General features: G+C 41.8%; 1 protein-coding gene across 1 annotated transcript in view; it reads left to right on the forward strand.

The window, feature by feature from the left end:
* Window positions 1-24,735, forward strand: part of LOC307184937 (olfactory receptor 2V1-like) — a gene marked incomplete at both ends in the record, with an annotated part of 395,233 nt that overhangs the window by 211,104 nt on the left and 159,394 nt on the right.

The following is a 24,735-nucleotide window of genomic DNA, read 5'->3' on the forward strand; positions in this document are numbered from 1 at the left end:
TGGAGTGGCTGACTGGCTGGATTACAGTACCAGTGCCTACAGTGGGAGAGGGAATAGGAGAAGAAACAGGTTTGAGAAGCCAAGCTGAGCTTAGCTGGGGTGGTGTTGAATTTCGGTTCCCCATCAATATCCTGGTTGAGGTGGAGACACCAGAATGGCACTCTGGAGAGGGAGAGCTCTGGACCTGAGGAAAAGGTGACCTTGAGTCCTCCTCAGTGGGTGGGGTGGGGGGCGGTTCTTCAGTTATTAAAGTTTGCTTTGTAGAAAACACCATGTTTGAGAGGGGCTCCCCTGGGGGAAGGTTGAGTTTTTTGGGCCTAATGTGTGTGTTTGTGTGATGTTAATTTTTTTCTAGCTTATAGATGTCAAACCCAGCTGAGAGCAACCTTACCCCAAAGAACAGTTGAGAGGACTGACACTCCTCCCACCCCTCACCACTGCTACTGAGGAAGCTGTGTTTCAACCAGGGCTCCATAATCTGATTGCAGGGCTGTTGCCAGGAATTCTCTGGAGATGGTCTTCTGTATGCTGAGGCCCATGAGTTTCACAGTAACTCCATCATAAATGTACAGGGAAATGCTCTAAATGATTAACCTGCTCCTTTACCTGCCCTTGGCTTTTACTGTAAGCAGATGCCACCCATATGGAAATGGTGGGGGGAGGGGATGGGAGGGCCTGATGTCTTCATGAGATCTCCAGAGTGGCCTGAGATCTATGTGAGGCATGGATAAAACATGTGTTGGGACCACTGTAGAAGGTTCTGGGGATCCAAGCTGTGTCTGCCAGGAGCAGGCAGCAGTAGGACGGGTGATGGGGGCAGCTGTGGTCTTGGGGTTGGTTTGGAGTCAGTAGCCTTGTTGTTGAGTCCTACCTCTGCCCCTTCACAGCTTCAGTGAGCTCTGGAGGCCCCAAGCTGGTGCACATAGGGCAGACAGGACATGATATCTTGGATTTGATACCCCCACCCAGCTGCCTTGCTCTTTGAGCTCAGATGGAACCCCGGGAAGAATACACTTTTGAGAAGTTGCTGAGTGGGAATTAGGGTTAGGGGCAAAGAGGAGAGGCAGCACTTGGGACCTGTGTACCTCTCCCCACTTGCTCTGCCTAGAGAGAGAAACAAAATCCAGTGTTCCACCCTCCTACCTACCCCACCCCAAGTAAGGATGATCCTGAGGCTCTCTCCTCCACCCAGTCACGTTGGCCATTGCCTGGGTGTGGGGCTAAGTACAGATAAGCCTTCCGTTCCTCCTTTCCCATCAGAACTCTGGAAACTCCCTTCCTCCTCCCAGCCTCTCTCTTTCTAAGAAGGAAAAAGTAAAGTTGTGCATCACACCTCACACCTCCTAGAGTTCATCAGTGGAGAGGATTCTGTATTGCCTGAGGCCCGACACATGCTATTTAATACCCAGGTCGCTAATCTTATGCTAACAATTAGCTTTTTTTAAACATAGCAAACAATCATCAATCATCTAAATATCTGTACTTGGGATTAACAAATTACATTTCCCCAAATGCATTCATTGTAAAACGAACAAAACACTTCTACGTGTTGAATTAGTCACAGCCTGATGTGTCAGCTGCCTGTGAAACAATTTAATCCTTTTAGTGCACTGAGAAGGTATGCACAGCTTTATAGGATTACAAAGTCCACCATGGCGGGGACACCAGCACTGCTTCTAACTGCTCTAACCCAGGAATTGAAGGATAATTGTTTACCTTTTCTTCCTTTTTGTCCTACTCTTTCTTAGGGTTTGCCTCCCTCGGGTCTCATGAATATCACTATTCTTACTCCTCCCCATCATGCTGTAATCTTACCAGAACTTTAAAGCAGAAATGGTATCCTTCCAGCCACGTCCTTGCTCTGGGTAGCTGAGCAGGTAGCTCTCATTGGGTCCTGACATATGTATGTAGTTCCAGGTGATTCAAAACTACCTCTCTTAAGTGATCTCCATTAAACATGTCAGTGAGACCTTAAAGTCAACACTGTTCTCATAAATTTGTTGTTTTGTCTTGTTTTGTTTTGTTTTGTTTTGCGGTACGAGGGCCTCCCACTGTTGTGGCCTCTCCCGTTGTGGAGCACAGGCTCCGGACGCGCAGGCTCAGTGGCCATGGCTCACGGGCCCAGCCGCTCCGCGGCATGTGGGATCTTCCCGGACCGGGGCACGAACCCGTGTCCCCTGCATCGGCAGGTGGACTCTCAACCACTGCGCCACCAGGGAAGCCCTCTTGTTTTGTTTTTACAATGTAGTCTTTCCCCAGTTGTGTTCTCTTGGTGTTGACTTGGCCAGTGCTGTGTATCTAAGAGCCTGATCAATGTGGTATGGAGACTTGACCTGCTAGCAGAGTTAAACACCCTGGAATCCTCCTCAGTATTCTGTTATAATCAGTGGGCCCTGGAGGATCCAATTTCCAGGATGTGTAGGAGTCAAAGATAAAGAAACCTGGACTAGCTAAAGTGGTAAGGACAGATTTTAATCAGTAATATACAATTTCAGTAGGGAAAAGAGTCCAGCATGAATTGAACTCAACTTTGATTTGTACAGGGGTGATAGGAGGTTTTAAAGAGAGAATGAGGGACTAGGGATGGGGAATTGAGGGGTCCAGGGGCTTGAGCAGAGACAGGAAAGTGAAAAATTACAAAAATAGTAAAGAGGGGATTGGTCCATGTGAAGCCCATCTGCGTTAGCTAACTGGTGCTTATAGAAGTTAGGCCGCTGCCCTCCCACACAGGTTGGGAAACAGGTGCTGGCTGGAGCAGTCAATTCTTCTGGCAGCCTTGGGTTTTCTCAGTAGGGATTTTTAAGTTGGGGTCATCCTAGGGTTGTGATCTTGAGCCGTTAGAAACTATGTTGGGGTTTTGTGCAAGTCTTTATAGGCCAGGGTGAGGTCCAGTGGAGAAGAGGAGCCTGGCTAGAATTTGGTCAGGGAGAGGATCTTTGTCAGGGCATTGAATCTAGGTGAACGAGCTTTCCTTTAGGAACTTGGCTCCTTCTTCCCTGTGGAACACACTCTTGAACCCCCTCCTCCTGGTTCATCTTGTTTTATCTGCTTCTATTTGGTACATTTAGAGTTAGATCCTAATCTTTTCCCCTCCTCCTGCTTATACAGAAAATGACGTGTGCAGATTTTCCTCAACTTACAAGGGGTAAGTTCCAATAAACCCACTGTAGGCTGAAAATGTCATAAGTAGAACATGCATTTAATACATCTGACCTACCAAACATCATAGCTTAGTCCAACCTACCTTAAAAGTTCTCAGAACACTGGGACTTCCCTGATGGTCCAGTGGTTAAGAATCCACCTTCCAATGCAGGGGACACGGGTTTGACCCCTGGTGGGGGTAAAAAGATCCCACATGCCGCGGGGCACCTAAGCCTGTGTGCCACAACTACTGAGCCCATGCCACAACTAGAAAGAAGTCCACGTGCTGCAAGGAAGAGTCCATGCACTGCAAAGAAAGATCCCACATGCCACAACAAAGATACCATGTGCTTCAACTAAGACCTGATGCAACCAAATAAATAAATATTAAAAAAAGAAGATGCAAGATATATATATATATATATATATATATATATATATATATATATATATATACACACACAATGGCATACTACTCAGCCATAAAAAAGAATAAAAATTTTAAAAAATGTTCTCAGAATACTAATATTAGCTTAAAGTTGGGTAAAATCAAAGAACACAAGATCTATTTTATAATAAAGTATTGAATATCTCTTGTAATTTATTAAATATAGCACTGAAAGTGAAAAACAGAATGGTTGTACGGGTATAGAATGGTTCTAAGTGTATTGGTTGTTTACTTTCATGACTGCATGGCTGACTAGGAGCTGTGGCTCACTGCCACTGCCCAGCATCATGAGAGAGTATAGTACCACATATTGCTAGCCCAGGAAAAGATCAAAATTCAAAGTATGGTTTCTACTGAATGCGTATTACTTTTGCACCATTGTGAAGTCAAAAAAACATGAGTCAAACCATTGTAAGTCTGTACTTAGCAGAAGAAGCAAAAACCCATTTCCCGTGAACACTTCCTGTATCGGCTTTCTGTGGCTGCTGTAACAAATTACCATTCAGCTGTGGGTCAAAACAACGTAAATTTATTCCCTCACAGTTCTGGAGGCCAGCAGCCTGAAATCAGTTTCACTGGACTGAAATCCAAGTGTTGGTAGGGTCACACCCCCTCCAGAGGCTCTGGGAGAGAATCCATCTCTTGCCTCTTCCAGCTTCTGACTGCTGGCATCCCTTGGCTTGAGGCTGCATCCCTCCAATCTCTGCCTTCACAAACACATCACCTTCTCCTCTTCTCTGTGTCAAATCTCTTCCTGCCTGTATCTTATAAGGACACTTGTGATGGCAATTAGGGTCCACCCACATCACCCAGGATCCCAATGCAGGATCCTTAACTTGATCACATTTGCAAAGTCTTTGCTATCTAAGGTAACATTCTAAGGTTCCAGGGATTAGGAACTAATATATTTGGGGCCCGTTATCCAGGCTATTACCTTTCCCTACTTGGTAAACTGGATAGAAATGAAACATATTACCTTCCACTGGCTGAAGTTTTTTCTTTGACGGTCACTGTGAACTCATGGTCTTTCAGAGTCTTGCTTATATATTAATATTTGCTGCTCAGATTGTCACATCATAGCCAGTAGGTTGGCTCCTTGGTCCTTCATATGTGACACTGACATTTGTGAGAAAATTTCTGCTTTCTGGACGACAGAAGTAATCCCAGGGCTGTTAACTTTCCTTTCTGACACACAGAATGGCTGTCTTCATGGACTCCTGCTTCCTCTGGGTCAAGCCAGCATTAGATTCAAATGCCTGGGCACTGTGAAGGGGTATGAATCAGGGGTGTGAGAAGCGCTGCTGCTGGGGCCAAGGGGTCACTTTCAGGAGTGGCAAAGATGGAAAAGATGCAACTTTTTAAGGTTCTTCCTTCCCACTGGTTTTTCTACTGTCACATGCAATGTCACTAACACCTTACTTTTCTCGTTGCGTGAGGTCTCATCAACACTGCAGCCTTCTCTGAGCCGATGTCAGCAGTGGTCCTTGGCAGGGGCCCTTGCAGAATGGCTCTTTGGCCCTTAGCTTTCTCCATTATGATAAGGCACCCCTCTCCCTGGAAAGAAAGTGAGAGCACTTCAGCAGACCTCCTCTTCCCTGACTGTAGGCTCCGAATTCTCTGTCTCTGGCCCTAGTTAGCAGAATAAGGAAATCTTGCCACTGACATATCCCCCTTTTATGTTATCATAAGGAGCAGCTTCTTCTTCACCAATGCAGCCTCTCTATTCAGTGAGCAAGGACTGAAAGGTAGCAGATGGTCCTAAGGTGTCCTGGTAAGCTGTGAATCACAGAGAGGGGATACTACCATGACGTGAGGGTGCAGACAGCCTGGTGACACCTGTGTGACAGGGTCCAGCTCTGCTGACTGCTTGCTTGGGAGCCTGCTCACACTGGCGGCAGACACTGCCCTCCTTGGGTGCTGTGTGGCTGGGCAGCCTATTCAGATCTGAAGGTCTCAGTCCAGGTTATAGTATAGACTATGGTTTCTTTTTTTTTTTTTTTTTTTTTTTTTTTTGCGATACACGGGCCTCTCACTGTTGTGGCCTCTCCTGTTGCAGAGCACAGGCTCTGGACACGCAGGCTCAGCGGCCATGGCTCACAGGCCCAGTCACTCCGCGGCATGTGGGATCCTCCGGGACCGGGGCATGGACCCGCGTCCGCTGCATCGGCAGGCGGACTCTCAACCACTGCGCCACCAGGGAAGCCCCTAGACTATGGTTTCTAAACTACTGGCTCTGACCTGTTACTGAGTCATAAAGTCAATACAGTGGGTCTTGACTAGCTTTTACAAATAGTAATTATTGTCACTGTACAAACATGTAAACATCCCTCACTGTCAAGCTCTGTCTGAAGTGCTCTACATGTATCTCCTCATTTAATCTTCATGTCCACCCTATGAGTAGGGCTATTATTATTTCCAGTTTTCACAAGGGGAAACTAAGGCACAGAGCCCTTAAGTCACAGAGTTAATACCTGGCAGAACTGGGATATTTAGTTATTTATATTGAAATATATTTGACATATAATATTTTGTAAATTTAAGAGTTACAACATTTTAGTTCTATACATTGATATGATTTCCACTGTAAGGATAATTAGCACCTCTATCACATTACATAATTATCCTTTCTTTTAAGTAGTTGGAATAATTAAGTCCTAGTCTCTTAGCAAGTTTGATGATTATAATAATACAATATTGTTGTCTATATTCACTGTGTTGTGCATTGTATCTCTAGGGCTTATTTACTACTTGTTGTAAGTTATAGCCTTAAACAACATTTGTTCTGTCTCTTCACCCCCCCCCCACACCTGGTAACTACCATTTTATTCTCTGTTTTTACAAGTTAGGTTTTTAAAATTTTTACATATGAGTGATATCATACAGTATTTGTCTTTCTCTGTCTGACTTATCTCACTTAGCATAATGTGCTCAAGGTCCATCCATGTTGTTTTTGCAAATGGCAGGATGTCCTCCTTTCTCATGGCTGAATAATATTCCATTATGTATATATAATATGTATATAATATCCATTATATATATAATATTTCATTACATGTTTTATATATATATATATATATGTATAAAACATCTCCTTTATCCATTCATCTGTTGATAGGCATTTAGATTGTTTCCATATCTTAGCTTTTGTGAATAATGCTGCAATAAACATGGGAGTGTACATATATATTTGATATCCTGTTTTCATTTCCTTTGGGTATACATCCAGAAGTGGAATTACTGGGTCACATATGGTAGATCTATTTTTAATTTTTTGAAGACCCTTCATATTGTTTTCCATAGTGGTTAAACTAATTTACATTTCCACTAACAGTTTATAAGGGTTCCCTTTTCTCCATGTCCTTGACAACATATCTCTTGTCTTCTTGATGATAGCCATTCTAATAAGTGTTAGGTGGTATCTCATTGTGGTTTTGATTTGCATTTCCCTGATGTTTAGTAATGTTGAGCATATTTTCATGTGCCTGTGGTGATTTGGATGTCTTCTTAGGAAAAATGTCTATTTAGTTCTTCTGTCCATTTTTTAACTGGATTTTTTGATTCTGAGTTGTATGAGTTCTTTATATATTTTGGATATTAACCCCTCATCCAATATATGGTTTGCAAAATTTTTCTCCAATTCTGTAGGTTATCTTTTATTTTGTAAGTGGTTTTTGTTTGTTTGTTTGCTTTTTGCTTTGCAAAAGCTCTTAAGTTTTGTGTAGTCCCAATTGCTGATTTTTGCTTTTTTGTGTGTGTTTTTGGTGTCATATCCTAAAATATCATTTCCAAAACCACTGTCCAGGAGTGGTTTTTCTTTCCCTAACCTTTCTTCTTGGAATTTTATAGTATCAGGTTTTATGTTTAAGTTTTTCATTCATTTTGAGTTAATTTTTGTGAGTAATTTTGTGGGGTCCAATTTTATTGCTCTGCACGTGTTTGTCCAGTTTTCCCAACATTTGTTAAAGAGACTATCCTCTCCCTATTGGATGCTTTTAGCTTCCTTGTTGAATATTAGTTGACTGTATAAACAGGAGTTTAATTCTGGGCCCTCTATTATGTTCCATTGGTCTATGTGTCTATTTTTGTGCCAGTACCATACTGTTTTTGTTACTGTGGCTCTGTAGTATAGTTTGAAATCAGAAAGTGTAATACCTTTGGCTTTCTTCTTTTTTCTCAGGATTGCTTTTGATATTTGGAGTCTTTTGTGGTTCCATACAAATTTTAGGATTGTTTTTTCTATTTCTGTGAGAAATGTCATTGGTTTTTTGATGGAGATTGCATTGAATCTATAGATGGATTTGGGTAGTATGGACATTTTAACAATATTAATTCTTCTGATCTATGAACACAGGATGTCTTTCCATTTGTTTGCATCTTCTTTGATTTCTTTCAGCAAGTTTTGTGGTTTTCATGTACAGATATTTCACTTCCTTGGTTAAACTTATTTTGAAGTATTTTATTGTTTTTATGTTACTGTGAACAGAATAGTTTTCTTTATTTCTTTTTCAGCTATTTCATCCTTAGTGTATAGAAATGCAATTGATTTCTGTTTGTAAATTTTGTATCCTTCAACTTCAGAAGTAGAATTTGAACCCAATTGGGCTGTCCCTAGAGTCTGTGATCATAATTGCCATACTTTCTGTCCATCAGTATAGAAAAAACAAAACAAAGCAAAGCAAAACAAAACAAAAGAGGAAATAAAATAGAGAATATTAGATTGCTTGTACTAAGGATTAAGTATTATTTTATGAAACTTATTCAAGTTGTGTTTTCACTGAACTGAAGGTGGGTCTGCTCACCTAACATGGAGCAAAGCCAATCTACTGACATCTGGTTGTGGTGAAGGAAAGTACAGTGTTTATTGTAGGGTGCCAAGCAAGGAGAATGGGCAGCTCATGCTCAAAAGACCCAAACTCCTCAATGGCTTTTAGGGAAGAGTTTTTAAACACAGTGTGAGGGAGAGTGTCACAGGGTGCATGATCAGTTTGTTCACAATTTTCTGATTGGCTGATGGTTAGATAACAGTGTGATGTTTTGCATATCACAATCATCAACCTTCTGGTTAACTTTTTCCAACTGGTGGGGGTTTTAGTATCTCTAAAACAACTTAAGGATATGGCTCTGGATATTATCTATAGCCCTTGAGGAGGAACTAACAATCCTTGACTTTGTTTTATGGCTAAACTATTATTATTTTGTCTTGCTTGACTGGTTAACTTTTCTGATTAAATTTGCTCTTTGGAACTCAGGAAGCTCTCAGAGGCTAGAAGTATTTTACAAACAAGAGGTGGAGGACATAGGGATTCTGTCCTTGGGAAGGCCCCATAGGGTCTTGCTTGATTTCGGTGTGTGTATGTATTGGGTTGCAATGTGAAATCTATTTCTTAAAATTGGTCATGATCAAAGAGTTTGAAAAGTTCTTACTGGCCCAGATGATATTCTGTCTGATGTGAATTTACAAATATCTGGTTCAGCCCATTGCAGACTGAGTTTATAATTTAACTCCCAGGTAGCAATGATAAACAGTAATATAATGGAACACAACATCATAAGCTATGCTACATGCTAACAGCTACGATTTATTGAGGCCTACTGAATGCTAAGCACTTTGATCACATCTTCATAAGGTCTAAATGAAAATGGAAGGCTGAGAGTGGAATAAGGGGCTAACATCATCTGAACCCCAGGACCTGCGTCTTATGGGGCTGTTCTCACCAAGCTCGAGATTTCTCTCCAGAAATAATTTGATGTCTTAAAACTCTCTTGGAATTTCCTGGAAATTGACTTGACAGAAAAAGTTGGTCATCTTAGTGGATAGTCCCTAAAATGTCAGCATACTCAAATATGTCTTTATCTACTTACTCCCTTCCTCCTTTTTGTGTTTCTGGGAATCCCTACCAGCCTTAGGAGAGAAGGTCTGGCATTTTTCACTATCCTCCAGGATAATGGCTTCTCTTCTCCAAATTCACTGGCTCTCTACATCTTTATATCATTTACATTCAGCAAGTTAATTTACCTCTGTGAGACTCATGTTTGCATATCTTACAATAGAAATAATAATAAGGTTTACCCTATGGTGTTTCTATGAGTATTTAATGAGTATATATATAATCTATGTACAGGATTCCAGCTAACAAAAATAAACTTCCCTGGAGAAAGATAAGCACTCAAAAATATTAGCTGTTAACAAGACACAGGATCTCCGGTGCCTGACCCAGTACCCTGAACATACATATGTTATTAAGTATATTGTAGATTTATTGATATAATTCCTACTCCTACCATTTTGCTTTCCCACTAACAATTGAATGAGAGTTCCTGTGGTTCTACATCCTTGTCAGCATTTGGTGTTGTCAGTATTTTGGATTTTAGCCATTCTAATAGGTGTGTAGTGGCATCACATTGTTGTTTTAATTTGCATTTCTCTAATGACTTATGATGCTGAATATACTTTCATATGTTTGTTTCTCATCTGCATAACTTTTATGAGATTTCTGTTCAGATCTATTGCCCATTTTTTAAAACATCTTTATTGGAGTATAATTGCTTTACAATGGTGTGTTAGTTTCTGCTTTATAACAAAGTGAATCATATATATGATTCAAAGTGAATCACATATATATACATATGTGCCCATATCTCTTCCCTCTTGCATCTCCCACCCTCCCACCCTCCCTATCCCACCCCTCCACGTGGTCACAAAGAACCGAGCTGATCTCCCTGTGCTATGCGGTTGCTTCCCACTAGCTATCTAGTTTATGTTTGGTAGTGTATATATGTCCATGCCACTGTCTCACTTTGTCTCAGCTTACCCTTCCCCCTCCCCATATCCTCAAGTCCATTCTCTAATAGGTCTGTGTCTTTATTCCAGTCTTGCCCCTAGGTTCTTCATGGTCTTTTTTTTTTTTTTTTTAGATTCCATATATATGTGTTAGCATACGGTATTTGTTTTTCTCTTTCTGACTTACTTCACTCTGTATGACAGACTCTAGGTCCATCCACCTTACTACAAATAACTCAATTTCATTTTTTTTATGGCTGAGTAATATTCCATTGGATATATGTGTCACATCTTCTTTATCCATTCATCTGTTGATGGACCTTAGGTTGCTTCCATGTCCTGGCTATTGTAAATAGTGCTGCAATGAACATTTTGGTACAAGACTCTTTTTGAATTAAGGTTTTCTCAGGGTATATGCCCATAGTGGGATTGCTGGGTCATATGATAGTTCTATTTGTAGTTTTTTAAGGAACCTCCATACTGTTCTCCATAGTGGCTGTATCAATTTACATTCCCACCAATAGTGCAAGAGTGTTCCCTTTCCTCCACACTCTCTCCAGCATTTATTGTTTCTAGAATTTTTGATGATGGCCATTCTGACTGGTGTGAGGTGATACCTCATTGTAGTTTTGATTTGCATTTCTCTAATGATTAAAGATGTTGAGCATTCTTTCATGTGTTTATTGGCAATCTGTATATCTTCTTTGGAGAAATGTCTATTTAGGTCTTCTGCCCATTTTTGGATTGGGTTGTTTGTTTTTTGTTATTGAGCTGCATGAGCTGCTTGTAAATTTTGTAGATTAATCCTTTGTCAGTTGCTTCATTTGCAAATATTTTCTCCCATTCTGAGAGTTGTCTTTTGGTCTTGTTTATGGTTTCCTTTGCTGTGCAAAATCTTTGAAGTTTCATTCGGTCCCATTTGTTTATTTTTGTTTTTATTTCCATTTCTCTAGGAGGTAGGTCAAAAAGGACCTTGCTGTGATTTATATCATAGAGCGTTCTGCCTATGCTTTCCTCTAAGAGTTTGATACAGTCTGGCCTTACATTTAGGTCTTTAATCCATTTTGAGCTTATTTTTGTGTATGGTGTTAGGGAGTGTTCTAATTTCATACTTTTACATGTACCTGTCCAGTTTTCCAGCACCACTTATTGAAGAGGCTGTCTTTTCTCCACTATATATTCCTGCCTCCTTTATCAAAGATAAGGTGACCATATGTGCATGGGTTTGTCTCTGGACTTTCTATCCTGTTCCATTGATCTATCTTTCTGTGTTTGTGCCAGTACCATACTGTCTTGATTACTGTAGCTTTTTAGTATAGTCTGAAGTCAGGGAATCTGATTTCTCCAGCTCCATTTTTCGTTCTCAAGATTGCTTTGGCTATTCGGGGTCTTTTGTGTTTCCATACAAATTGTGAAATTTTTTGTTCTAGTTCTGTGAAAAATGCCAGTGGTAGTTTGATAGGGATTGCATTGAATCTGTAGATTGCTTTGGGTAGTATAGTCATTTTCACAATGTTGATTCTTCCAATCCAAGAACATGGTATATCTCTCCATCTGTTTGTAACATCTTTAATTTCTTTCATCAGTGTCTTATAATTTTCTGCATACAGGTCTTTTGTCTCCTTAGGTAGGTTTATTCCTAGATATTTTATTCTTTTTGTTGCAGTGGTAAATGGGAGTGTTTTCTTGATTTTACTTTCAGATTTTTTATCATTAGTGTATAGGAATGCCAGAGATTTCTGTGCCTTAATTTTGTATCATGCTACATTATGAAATTAATTGATTAGTCCTAGTAGTTTTCCAATAGCATCTTTAAGATTATTTATGTATAGTATCTTGTCATCTGCAAACAGTGACAGTTTTACTTCTGCTTTCCGACTTGGAATCTTTTTCTTTTCTGATTGCTGTGGCTAAAACTTCCAAAACTATGCTGAATAATAGTGGTGAGAGTGGGCAACCTTGTCTTGTTCCTGATCTTAGTGGAAATGGTTTCAGTTTTTCACCATTGAGAATGATGTTGGTTGTGAGTTTGTCATATATGGCCTTTATTATGTTGAGTTTAGTTCTCTCTATGCCTACTTTCTGGAGGGTTTTTTTAATCATAAATAGGTTTTGGATTTTGTCAAAAGCTTTTTCTGCATCTGTTGAGATGATCATATGGTTTTTCCCCTTCAATTTTTTAATATGGTGTATCACATTGATTGAATTGTGTATATTGAAGAATCCTTGCATTCCTGGGATAAACCCCACTTGATCATGATGTATGATCCTTTTCATGTGCTGTTGGACTCTGTTTGCTAGTATTTTGTTGAGGATTTTTGCATCTGTGTTCATCAGTGATATTGGCCTGTAGTTTTCTTTCTTTGTGACATCAGTGTCTGGTTTTGGTATCAGGATAATGGTGGCCTTGTAGAATGAGTTTCAGAGTATTCCTCCCTCTGCTGTATTTTGGAAGAGTTTGAGAAAGATAGGTGTTAGCTCTTCTCGAAATGTTGATAGAATTTGCCTGTGGAGCCATCTCGTCCTGGGCTTTTGTTTGTTGGAAGATTTTAAATCACAGTTTCAATTTCAGTGCTTGTGATTGGTCTGTTTACATTTTCTATTTTTTTCCTGGTTCTGCCTCGGAAGGTTGTGCTTTTCTAAAATTTATCCATTTTTTCCAAGTTGTCCATTTTATGGGCATATAGTTGCTTGCAGTAGTCTCTCATGACCCTTTGTATTTCTGCAGTGTCAGTGTTACTTCTCCTTTTTCATTTCTAATTCTATTGATTTGAGTCTTCTCCCTTTTTTTCTTGATGACTCTGGCTAATGGTTTATCCATTTTGTTTATCTTCTCAAAGAACAAGCTTTTAGTTTTATTTATCTTTGCTATCATTTCCTTCATTTCTTTTTCATTTATTTCTGATCTGATCTTTATGATTTCTTTCCTTCTTCTAACTGTGAGGTTTTTCTGTTCTTCTTTCTCTAATTGCTTTAGGTGTAATGTTAGGTTGTTTATTGAGATGTTTCTTGTTTCTTGAGATAGGATTGTATTGCTATAGACTTCCCTCTTAGAACTGCTTTGGCTGCATCCCATAGGTTTTGGGCTGTCGTGTTTTCTTTGTCATTTGTTTCTAGGTGTTTTTTGACTTCCTCTTTGATTTATTCAGTGATCTCTTGGTTATTTAGCAGTTTATTGTTTAGCATCTATGTATTTGTATTTTTTTACAGATTTTTTTCGTGTTTTTGATATCTAGTCTCATAGTGTTGTGGCTGGAAAAGATACTTGACATGATTTCAATTTTCTTAAATATACTAAGGCTTGATTTGTGATCCAAGATATGATCTATTCTGGAGAATATTCCATGAGAACTTGAGAAGAAAGTGTATTCTGTTGTTTTTGGATGGAATGTCCTATAAATAAAAATTAAGTCCATCTTGTTTAATGTTTCATTTAAAGCTTGTGTTTCCTTATTTATTTTCATTTTGGATGATCTGTCCTTTGGTGAAAGTGGGGTGTTAAAGTCCCCTACTATTATTATGTTACTGTCAATTTCTCCTTTTATGGCTGTTAGCATTTGCCTTATGTATTGAGGTGGTCCTATGTTGGGTGCATAAATATTCATAATTGTTATATCTTCTTCTTGGATTGATCCCTTGATCATTATGTAGTGTCCTTCTTTGTCTCTTGTGTTAGTCCTTATTTTAAAGTCAATTTGTCTGATATGAGAATTGCTACTCCAGTGTTTTCTAATTTCCATTTGCATGTAATATCTTTTTCCATCCCCTCACTTTCAGTCTGTATGTATCCCTTGGTCTGAAGTGGATCTCTTATAGACAGCATATATACAGGTCTTGTTGTTGTATCCATTCAGCCAGTCTATGTCTTTTGGTTGGAGCATTTAATTCATTTACATTTAAGGTAATTATCACTATGTATGTTCCTTTTACCATTTTCTTAATTGTTTGGGGTTTGTTATTGTAGGTCTTTTCCTTCTCTTGTGTTTCCTGCCTAGAGAAGTTCCTTTAGCACTTATTGTAAATTTGGTTTGGTGGTGCTGAATTCTCTTAGCTTTTGCATGTCTGTAAAAGTTTTAATTTCTCTTTGGAAAATGAATGAGATCCTTGCTAGGTAAAGTAATTTTGGTTGTAGGTTTTCCCTTTCATCAGTCTAAATATGTCCTGCCACACCATTCTGGCTTGCAGAGTTTCTGTGAAAGATCAGTGTTAACCTTATGGGGATTCCCTTGTATGTTATTTGTTGCCCTTCCCTTGCAGCTTTAATATTTTTTCTTTGTATTTAATTGTTGATAATTTGATTAATATGTGCCTTGGAGTGTTTCTCCTTGGATTTATCATGTATGGGGTTCTCTGAGCTTCCTGGACTTGATTGACTATTTCCTTTCCCATATTAGGGAAGTTTTCAACTATAATCTCTTCAAATATTTTCTCAGTCCCTTTCTTTTTCTCTTCTTTTTCTGGGACCCCTATAATTCAAATGTTGGTACATTTAATGTTGTTTCAGAGGTCTCTGAGGCTGTCCTCAATTCTTTTCATTCTTTTTTCTTTATTCTGCTCTGCAGTCGTTTTTTCCACTATTTTGTCTTCCAGGTCACTTATCCATCCTTCTGCTTCAGTTACTCTACTATTGTTTTCTTGTAGAGAATTTTTTATTTCATTTATTGTGTTGTTCATCATTGTTTGTTTGCCCTTTAGTTCTTCTAGGTCCTTGTTAAACGTTTCTTGCATTTTCTCCATTCTATTTCCAAGATTTTGGCTCATCTTTACTATTATTACTCTGAGTTCTTTTTCAGGTAGCCTGCCTGTTTCCTCTTCACTTGTTTGGTCTGGTGGGTTTTTACTTTGCTCCTTCATCTGCTGTGTATTTCTCTGTCTTCTCATTTTGCTTCACTCACTGTGTTTGGGGTCTCCTTTTTGCAGTCTGCAGGTTTGTAGTTCCCATTGTTTTTGTTGTCTGCCCCCAGTGGCTAAGATTGGTTCAGTGGTTTTTGTAGGCTTCTGGGTGGAGGGGACTGGTGCCTGTGTTCTCATGGCTGAGGCTGCATCTTGCCTTTCTGGTGTGCAAGACCACGTCCAGTGGTGTGTTTTGGGGTGTCTATGACCTTATTATGATTTTAGGCAGTGTCTCTGCTAATGGGTGGGGTTGTGTTCCTATCTTGCTAGTTGTTTGGCATCTTCATGTATTCTTTAGGTACACATCTGTTCATAACCCTTATATCTTCCTGATGGATTGAAACTTTTATCATTATAAAAGTCCCCATATATCTCCAACAATACTTTTTCATTTTAAATCCTTTTTATCTGATATTAGTATAGCCACACCCCAACTTATGGTTGCTATTTGAGTTATACATATATATATATATATATATATACACACACACACACATATATATATACATATATATATACACACACATATATGTATATACAATTTCAGAGATTTTTTACATGGTTATATTTTTAATAATTCTCACCAGTTATGCTTATTTCATTGGGGAGGGGATCCACAGAGCTACTAATGTTGCCATTACTGAAGTGGAACCCAGTTTGTAAAATGTGAGGTTTCTTTGACCATGTTTTCTTTTGTCAAGGATTTTGTCTTTATTTTTCCCTTATGAACTTTTCAAATACATTTTAACTTATGAGATAGTTTTAAAAGGCTTTGCGTGATGGGTTTGCACATGGTCTGCACTAAAGTCAGGTTGCCCAATCTCAAGAACCATATTTGTACTCAGAAAAGAGATTCAAATTCTGGGGACTGAAGCCTCAGACCAGTTGGTTCTGTTAAAATAATACAATTGAAACTAGACTGAATTCTGGACTTATCAGTGTCTTTCCTGGGGCACATATGAGGGAAGGACTTTGACCAAAATCACACCACCTATGAAAACCAGAAATAGAAACCAGCCTTATATTCCATACTTCCTTATTGCCACCAGCGTCAGTATAGGCCTTTCACTGTGTCACCCTTTAAAAACTCATTTTTAATTTCTGAAATAGCATGGTATTCCTTATAGGAGTATGCCATTTGAATGAGTCCCAAAGGCATGGAAAGCTTGTCCCTGTACCAGTAAGCATATAGACGCAGCCTTGTAAGCAAGATGCAGGAAATAGCCTTATGTATTGTCTGTCTTCAGCTGCCCTTGTACTTGTTTTTTCTTCCTTTAAGCTTGTCAGTTCTTCTTGGCCCTTCACCATTCTAGCTTCTGACTTTAGGACAAACTGAATAAGAGAATGAATTGTCTGCCCCCCCGGTTTCCCAAGCAAATATTTGAAGCTGCCATAGATTTTCTAGATTTTATGTTGAAAAGTAACAAACAAAAATAGCACTACCATCTGTCATCAGAGTGATGAGAAAGTGGTTGTAACACCTCTCTGAAGCAGGGCAGTTTTGCTCACTGGCGGAGGTGCATTCAGTGACAGGTTGTTGGGTGCTGTAGACCGATACATCCAGAAGGAGCCTGAGTCAACTCACTTCTGTCTTGGGTCTCAAAGAGGAAGCAGAAGGAGGGAAGGAGGGTCCTGGATGATTCTTCTTTCTTCTGGGTCTACCTCTTCTCACTCCTCCCTGATTTATCTCCCTCTGTTTCCTATGAAGCCTCCAGTATTATCTCTGCTTTCCCTCCTTCCCACTCCCCAGGGAAACTCAACTCCACTGCATCCCTAGAGACACAGAATCTCATCCCTTGTTCCCTTCTGGAATCTCACCAATGCTATCACCTTGGGCTCTGGCCAGCTGCTAATGGAGGCTGTCCTCTGCCCGGGGTTGTTGGTTCTGAAGAGAGGAAGAATGAGCTACAGAGTGGGGGAGGGGGTTAGCTGGGATCAGTTCAGACTCTTCAACAATGGGAAAATTGCAGGTTACCTCACTCATTGCCTAGAAAGCAAAATTGAGTCTTAATATTCTTCTCAAGACAATGTAATTCAATCCTATATTAAGAAAGAATAGTCTCCCAGTCAGCATGACTTTGACTCTGCTCCAGATGGACACAGTAAACTTGACATGGTCTGTAAGGGATGTCTTGTTTCTGAGACTGTGCTCACCTACCAAATTCGTTAGGAATGATAAAACCAGTGACAAATTAATTGTTTCCCATTCTATTTCATGGATGAAGGGCAGGGAGTCACCATCCATTTTCTCCCAGGTAAGTATTACTAATTTTACCATTTTATGTAAGGAAATTGTGATTCATGGATAAAAGTTAACACCTGACTAGTAAATTGCAAAACTAGGTTTTGAACTCTCACTTTCTGTCAAAAAGCCTGGTACTCTTTGCACTTCATCTAAGCTGTTTGTGAGAAGAGCCAACATAAAATGTTGAAATGAGCTCATTAAGGTGTGGATGTAACCTTGTGATTCTTCAATACACTGGTGTGCCTTTTTGCCAGTTCCTTCAGCAAGGCATGTTCTTCACTGAAGAACCTTTATTGCTCATGTTTTTTGCTCTGTTCTGGGAGACATCTGACCTCCCTCTTCCCTTGCCTGTTTCCTTCTCACCTCTTGGAGAGGTCTTCCCGCCTCAATCCTATTCTTTCCTAACTCAGTTACCATTTTGTTTCCATAACAAATCTTCAATTTGCAATTATCTTTGTCTATTTACTTAAAAAATGTTTCCTTGTTTGTTTGTAGTTGTTATTAGCTTAAAATTTTAGGGATGGCGAGGAACTCATACGTCTCATTAACTTTGTAACCACACTACCCAGTGTCTGGCATAGAGTAAATGCCCAAACACATATTTGTTGAATAAATGAGGACATTTAAGGTTCAATTGTCAGAGAAAGGATGGGGGAAAGGCAGCTGCCATTCTTTGTGTGTCAGCCACTATGTGAATGAGCAACCATGAACATCTCTGTCCCTTTGTTTTGATGGAGATACTGAGAATCCTAAACAGGTTACACAGCTCATAACTGGTGTAGACAGGTGTCAAACCAGGCCTGTCTGTTGTTTTTTCTGTCCTTTCTCACCAACCCAGTGGAAGTTCACATTAGTAGATCAGGCAGACAAACTGGTTTTATAATGTCAGATGCAATAATTCTTTTTTTTTTTAGCATCTTTATTGGGGTATAATTGCTTTACAATGGTGTGTTAGTTTCTGCTTTATAACAGAGTGAATCAGTTATACATATACATATGTTCCCATATCTCTTCCCTTTTGCGTCTCCCTCCCTCCCACCCTCCCTATCCCACCCCTCTAGGCGGTCACAAAGCACCGAGCTGATCTCCCTGTGCCATGCGGCTGCTTCCCACTAGCTATCTACCTTACGTTTGGTAGTGTGTATATGTCCATAACTCTCTCTCGCCCTGTCACAGCTCACCCTCCCCCCTCCCCATATCCTCAAGTCCGTTCTCCAGTAGGTCTGTGTTTTTATTCCTGTCTTACCCCTAGGTTCTTCATGACATTTTTTTTTCTTAATTCCATATATATGTGTTAGCATACAGTATTTGTCTTTTTTTTTCTGACTTACTTCACTCTGTATGACAGATTCTAGGTCTATCCACCTCATTACAAATAGCTCAATTTCATTTCTTTTTATGACGGAGTAATATTCCATTGTATATATGTGCCACATCTTCTTTATCCATTCATTTGATGATGGGCACTTAGGTTGTTTCCATCTCCGGGCTATTGTAAATAGAGCTGCAATGAACATTTTGGTACATGACTCTTAAAATATATTTAGAGCCTGGAGTTTTTTGAGAGATGGTCATATTGAAAATGTCCTGAGATGATTACTGATTTGGTCCTAGGCATTGATTTGTTGCCTGCCACAAAGAAAGCCCAGGAAAACTGTCAGTGACTGAATTGACGGTAATCATAGCAAAATGTCCTTGGACCAAATTTATAATAGTGTATACCCCATGCAAAGAGCACCATGTGTTTCCTCTTAATCTTTATGAAAAGTTGGATATTGTGGATGTCCCTTTTCTCTCAGGTGAGGAAACTGAGGCTCAGAGAACATGCAACTAATGGTACAGGCTTAATCGATCTGTAGGTGGCAGCAGCGTGCTCTGAGGTCGGGCCCCACCTTAACCCCTGCCCTATGTGACCTGGTGTGTCCCTCTAGGCTGTGGTGTCACTGGTGCAAACTCTAGGAGCAGTAATTGTAGTGGGAGTAATCATTTTTTGGAGCCCCTACAACATGATGGATGTATACTAAGTGTCTGTCCAAGGGATCTCCTTTAACTCTCAGAATTACTCTTAAGGAGTGAGTGGCAATGCTTTTCCCATTTGACAAAAGGGGAACTCAAGACTCAGAGGCTTACCGCCTTACACAGAGCATGGACTATCTCTCAGGTCATGCACATTTCTCCCGCATGGTGCCTGCAGTTAGGGACAGCAATTTCATTATTTTTAGCCTGTTCTCACGTTTCCAAGGTGGAGGAACAAGCCAGTCAATGAAAGCTCCCAGAAGCAAACATAGATGGAGAGCAGACGAAGCAGGGGTGGAGGTTCTCGACTGAACCCTTTGCTTAGCTCTCAGCTTGGACACCTGTTGGAGTTCCTGCTCTGGCCATCCTGCCCTGATCCTGCACATCTCTGCATGTTTATTCCAAAACAGAGTGGACTCTTCTAAGAACTCACCTCAAAGCTTTGTCTGCTAATGATCGAGGGAAATGGGAGAAGCCCATTTCCCACAGTGGTTCTGGTTCACACCCTAGGATAACTCTCCAGGATCCAAGTGAGTCCCAGATTGCCCCACAGAGTGGTCATAAGGACAGCCAGCCTTGTCTTCTTCTAAGGGGATAATGGAGCCAGGGTGACTGAGGTGTGCCCACTGTCCTTAGTTTAAGAGCAAAAGTTGGGATGTGTGTTGAGACCGTGTCTCTCTTGGGTCCCTGGACTTCTTGGCTAGTCAGGAGGGTTTGCTTTAGCAGGGTGTCTTCTTATAATACCTTGTGACTGACCCCAGCCCTTGGACCCTGATAGCCCCGCAGTGATGACAGAGAGGTGACCCTGGAACAGGGAGGAGGAGAGCTGGGTAGATGTTCTCAACTCTATGGGCAGAGGCTGGTCCCACATAAGCTGTGTTGGCCCTGGTATCTGAAGACCTGGAAGAGAGGCCTCTCTGTGGCTCAGTCTCCTCATCTGTCAAAGGGATAATGATACTCATCTTGCCCAGGGCCTTGGGAGGGGCAGACCCAGGCCTGCTGTTAGGGGTCATGCACAGCCCAGCTCAGGGATTGCCACTGCATCACACAAGATCAAAGGCCCCCATGGCATTACTGTTAGATGACACTGGAAAAAACACAATGGAACAGGGTAAGGATTCCAGGATGAAATAATCAGCAGGTGTTTCTTCAGTCTGTTGTTCTCTTTCTACAGATGGGAAGCTCAGGACCAGCAAGCCAGGTTAGTAAGTAACTTACAGGACATGAGGAGCAAAGTCTGTATTCAGACCCAGACCTTCCGAAAAGAATTAACATTGATCAGATTGATTTTCCGGTCTGTCCTTGGCTAGACACTGGAGCACAACACCCCCCCACCCCACCCCCCTCCACACACACCCAGGGCTGTTATCTCAAAGGCAGCGTATGTGGGCTCTTCAACTCCTCTATCCTCAGACCCTCCCCCACCCACATCCCATTGGCTGCTCCTGCTCTCACTTCCCCCACTGGGCCCTGCCAGCTGGCTATGGTGAAGATTGAATAGGATTCTGTTAGGGAGAGAGCTACCTTTGTTTTGGAAATTGCTGTTGTAGTCAGACTGATGACAGAAGAGGAAGAAAGGAGAAAACAGGAGATGGCCAGAGGCTCTGCTTATAGAAATGACCCCAATTTTGCCTTCTCCATGAGACCAATGCAGACCTCTCTATTTAAAATTGAATCATGTGCCCCCTTTTCCCCCAGTATGGTTGATCCCTCACCTTTGCTCTTCTCTGTCTCTTTGCCAGGGCAGTCACCACATTCTAATCTACCCTGTAATTTGCTTATTTATCGCTTTGTTTATGTCATGTCTCCCCCTCTAGACTACACTCCAGGAAGGCAAAGTCTCTGTCTCTTTGCTCAAATACCTCCCAAATGCCTGGAGTGGGCCTGATGCATGGTGGGTCCTCCAAAAATATTGAATAAATGCATGAGTTTGGGGAAAGAGGGAGAGCTGAGCTACAGACCAGCACAGAGTGAACAGCAATGAACAAGGAGTATTTTCAAGAGCAGGGATCTCTAAGGTTCAACTGTAGGCTGGAGATGTTGGTGTGATGTGTACCCCCAACCCCTGAATCCTCAGTCCCCCACCCATCCCGTGTGTGTGTGTGTGTGTGTGTGTGTGTGTGTGAGAGAGTGTGTATGAGTGTGTGCATGTGCCTGTGTGTGTGTGAGTGAGTGTGAATATCTGAAGTGGCAGGAAGAGCAGGAGAGAAGGGAACTCAAATCCACATTCAAAGCCAGGAGCACACACAGCACAATGTGAGGGCGGGGCTGGGAGAATCCTGGGCTGACCTGAGCTCTCACCAACAGTGGCTGCCCAGACAGCACTACCAGACAAACTGCCTGGGGTGTTGGAAGCTGCAGCAGCTGTAGCTGTAGGCCCCTCACTGAGGTGCATAGGGCATCCTGCAGGCAGGGACTTTGTGGTCCCTCTACCCTGTAAGTTTACCCAGTGAGTTTATCCTCGTCTTGTCTGTAGGACCCTGAGACTTAGTGAAGTTCAAACACTTTCCCAAGGGTACCTGAGACCCTTTCCCGAGCCACACAAACCCCATGTAACCTGATTCTGAGTTCTGACCCTGTCCCAGCTGTGTAACCTTGGGCAAATCTGTTATGTTTCTCTTACGTGCCTTGGTTTCCTCAGCTGTAAATGGGCTAATCAAGGTGAGAGCTTTACCAGGTTGGGATAAGGGGATGCTTGTGACACATTAACCGGTCATAGAATCCATCTGGTGGGTGACAGCCAACATGAGACAGTGCCAGGGACACACCTTGCTCTCTTGCACATTTTGCCAAAGGCAGGTCTTGACCAAAGTTTCTCCCAATTCCTGGAGGCTTCAGAGAGTTGACCAACATCATCGCTGCCTAGGATTAAGCCACCTATGTCCCTAGGGTTGGGCAGGGCCCAGTCTGGCCCAGAAGCCCCTCCCTGTAGGCAGCCGTGCTTTCTGACTGTGCAGCCACCTGCTATATAAGGGCCCTCACACACCTTCTCCAACCTTCTGCCAGGATCCACCTTCTTCGGGGCAATCTCTGGGCCAGACAGAGAAGGTAAGGGACTGGGGCTGGGCTGTGAGATAGGACCCAGCCTGGGAGAAGCTGAAAGCAGGGGAAGGGCATTCAGCGCTGGCTGGGGTCCAGGGCATTCTCCTGGCATTCTCTTGCTCCTCCAGCAGTGCCCGGGAAGGGGAAGGCTGGAGTGGAGAGGTGCTGGGGTTTGCTCTGTGTGTGTGTGTGTGTGTGTGTGTGTGTGTGTGTGTGGTGCTGCGTCCTTCTCACAGCTTCTGTGAGCTCTTGCTCCTCTGTGTAAGATGAGAACAATTAAGGTAAGACCCTCTCAGACAGCTGAAGATGTCCAACAATAGGATGAATAGGAAGGACTTTGCAAAGGGGTGTACAGATGTACTTGGTCTCATTATCCCTATGGGGCCCCTGCCCTGACCCCCAGCTCACTGGCTCCTCTCTTCTGCAGAGGTGGTGCACAGGGCCCTGAGTCCCACCGCCTCCAAGATCTGCCTCTTCTGCTACATGTCCCTAGGTAGGGTCCTGACCTCTCTGGGCTTCCATTATTTCCCTCTGAAAATGAGGCGAATCATCAGGTCTATACCGCAGGGCCGAGGTGATTTGTGCACTTAACTGATGTGGCTGCTGTGGACTCGTTCCCCTCCTTTCTTGCCCTCCCATCTCCTCTTCCTTTACACCTACAAGGCTTGAGAGGCCCTTCCCAGGAGGCCCAACCCCTGAACCTCTCTCTCTATTGGGGTTCTGGGCCTGGAGTGGTGACTGGGCATTGGGGGATGCAGGGTGCAATGCACAGAACATCTGCCACAAGCTTCAAACCAAACATACTTAATTTTTCTCCTAGGATCTCTAACTATTGGGGCCATTAGATAATTGATGGGCTGTCTGTCTCCCTCCATTGGGGCTAATTTCTCTTTCTTTTCACCGACTCTTAATCAGTTAACTAGGGGATCATAGTGTTTGTGTGTTTGTGTGTGTGTGTGTGTGTGTGTGTGTGTGTGTGGTGTGTATGTATGGGTGTGGAGTGTATGTATGTGTGTGTGTGGTGTGGTGTGTATGTGGGGGAGCATGTGTGTGTGGTGTGGTGAGGTGAGATGCAGGCAGTGGCCTGCAACGCCCTAATGAAAGTCAGTTGCTCCTTAGTAAGTGGCAGCTATTATGGTACAACTCGGCTTTGGACCTGGAAGGACCCTGAATGGAGTCCCACTTTTCGTCTTACAAGCTGGGTGAGCTTGGGCAGCTTCCATTATCCCTCCGTCTGCAGTTTTCTCAGCTGTGGAGTGGGCAAAAATCTTTACAGCAGCACTGTGGCCTGGGACTTGGTCCATCCTTGCACTGACCAATACAGCAGCCACCAGCCACATGTGGCCACTGAGCACTGGAACATGGCTGGTGACTGAGAAACAGTATCTTTCCTTTTTATTCCTTCAGTGAATCCAAAGGTAAGTAGCCACAGGTAGCTCCTGGTTACTATTCATAGTATAAATGAGCTAACGATGAACAAGGGCTCAGTGCAGACCCAGACATTTCCCTTCCATGCTTTTTGATACACGGGCAAATTAAAATTCTAGGAGCTCTGATTCAGGATCTTTTTTTTTTAATTGAAGTATAGCTGATTTACAATGTTGTGCCCATCTCTGCTGCATAGCAAAGTGACTCAGTTATACACATAGAGACATTCTTTTTTAAAAAATATTCTTTTCCCTTTGTCCCAGCTGGTATGGACTTATACATACTACCAAATGTAAAATAGCTAGCTAGTAGGAAGCAGCCGCATAGCACAGGGAGATCAGCTCCGTGCTGTGTGACCTCCTAGAGGGGTGGGATAGGGAGGGTGGGAGGGAGACGCAAGAGGGAGGAGATATGGGGACGTATGTATATGTATAGCTGACTCACTTTGTTATGAAGCAGAAACTAACACACCATTGTAAAGCAATTATACTCCAATAAAGATGTTAAAAAATATTCTTTTCCATTATGGTTTATCACAGGATATTGAATATGGTTCCCTGTGCTATACAGTAGGACCTTGTTGTCTATCCATCCTATATATAAGAGTGTACATCTGCTAACCCCCAACTCCCAGGATCTTAATAAATACAGCTAAACCTTAGCTATTCGATGACTTTCATGTGCAGAGAGATTGATGACAGACCAGTCAGAAGTGTGCTGGGGCTTGTGATTGAGCTCTGT

Source organism: Stenella coeruleoalba (genome assembly GCF_951394435.1).
Source record: "Stenella coeruleoalba genome assembly, chromosome: 3".
NCBI lineage: Eukaryota > Metazoa > Chordata > Mammalia > Artiodactyla > Delphinidae > Stenella > Stenella coeruleoalba.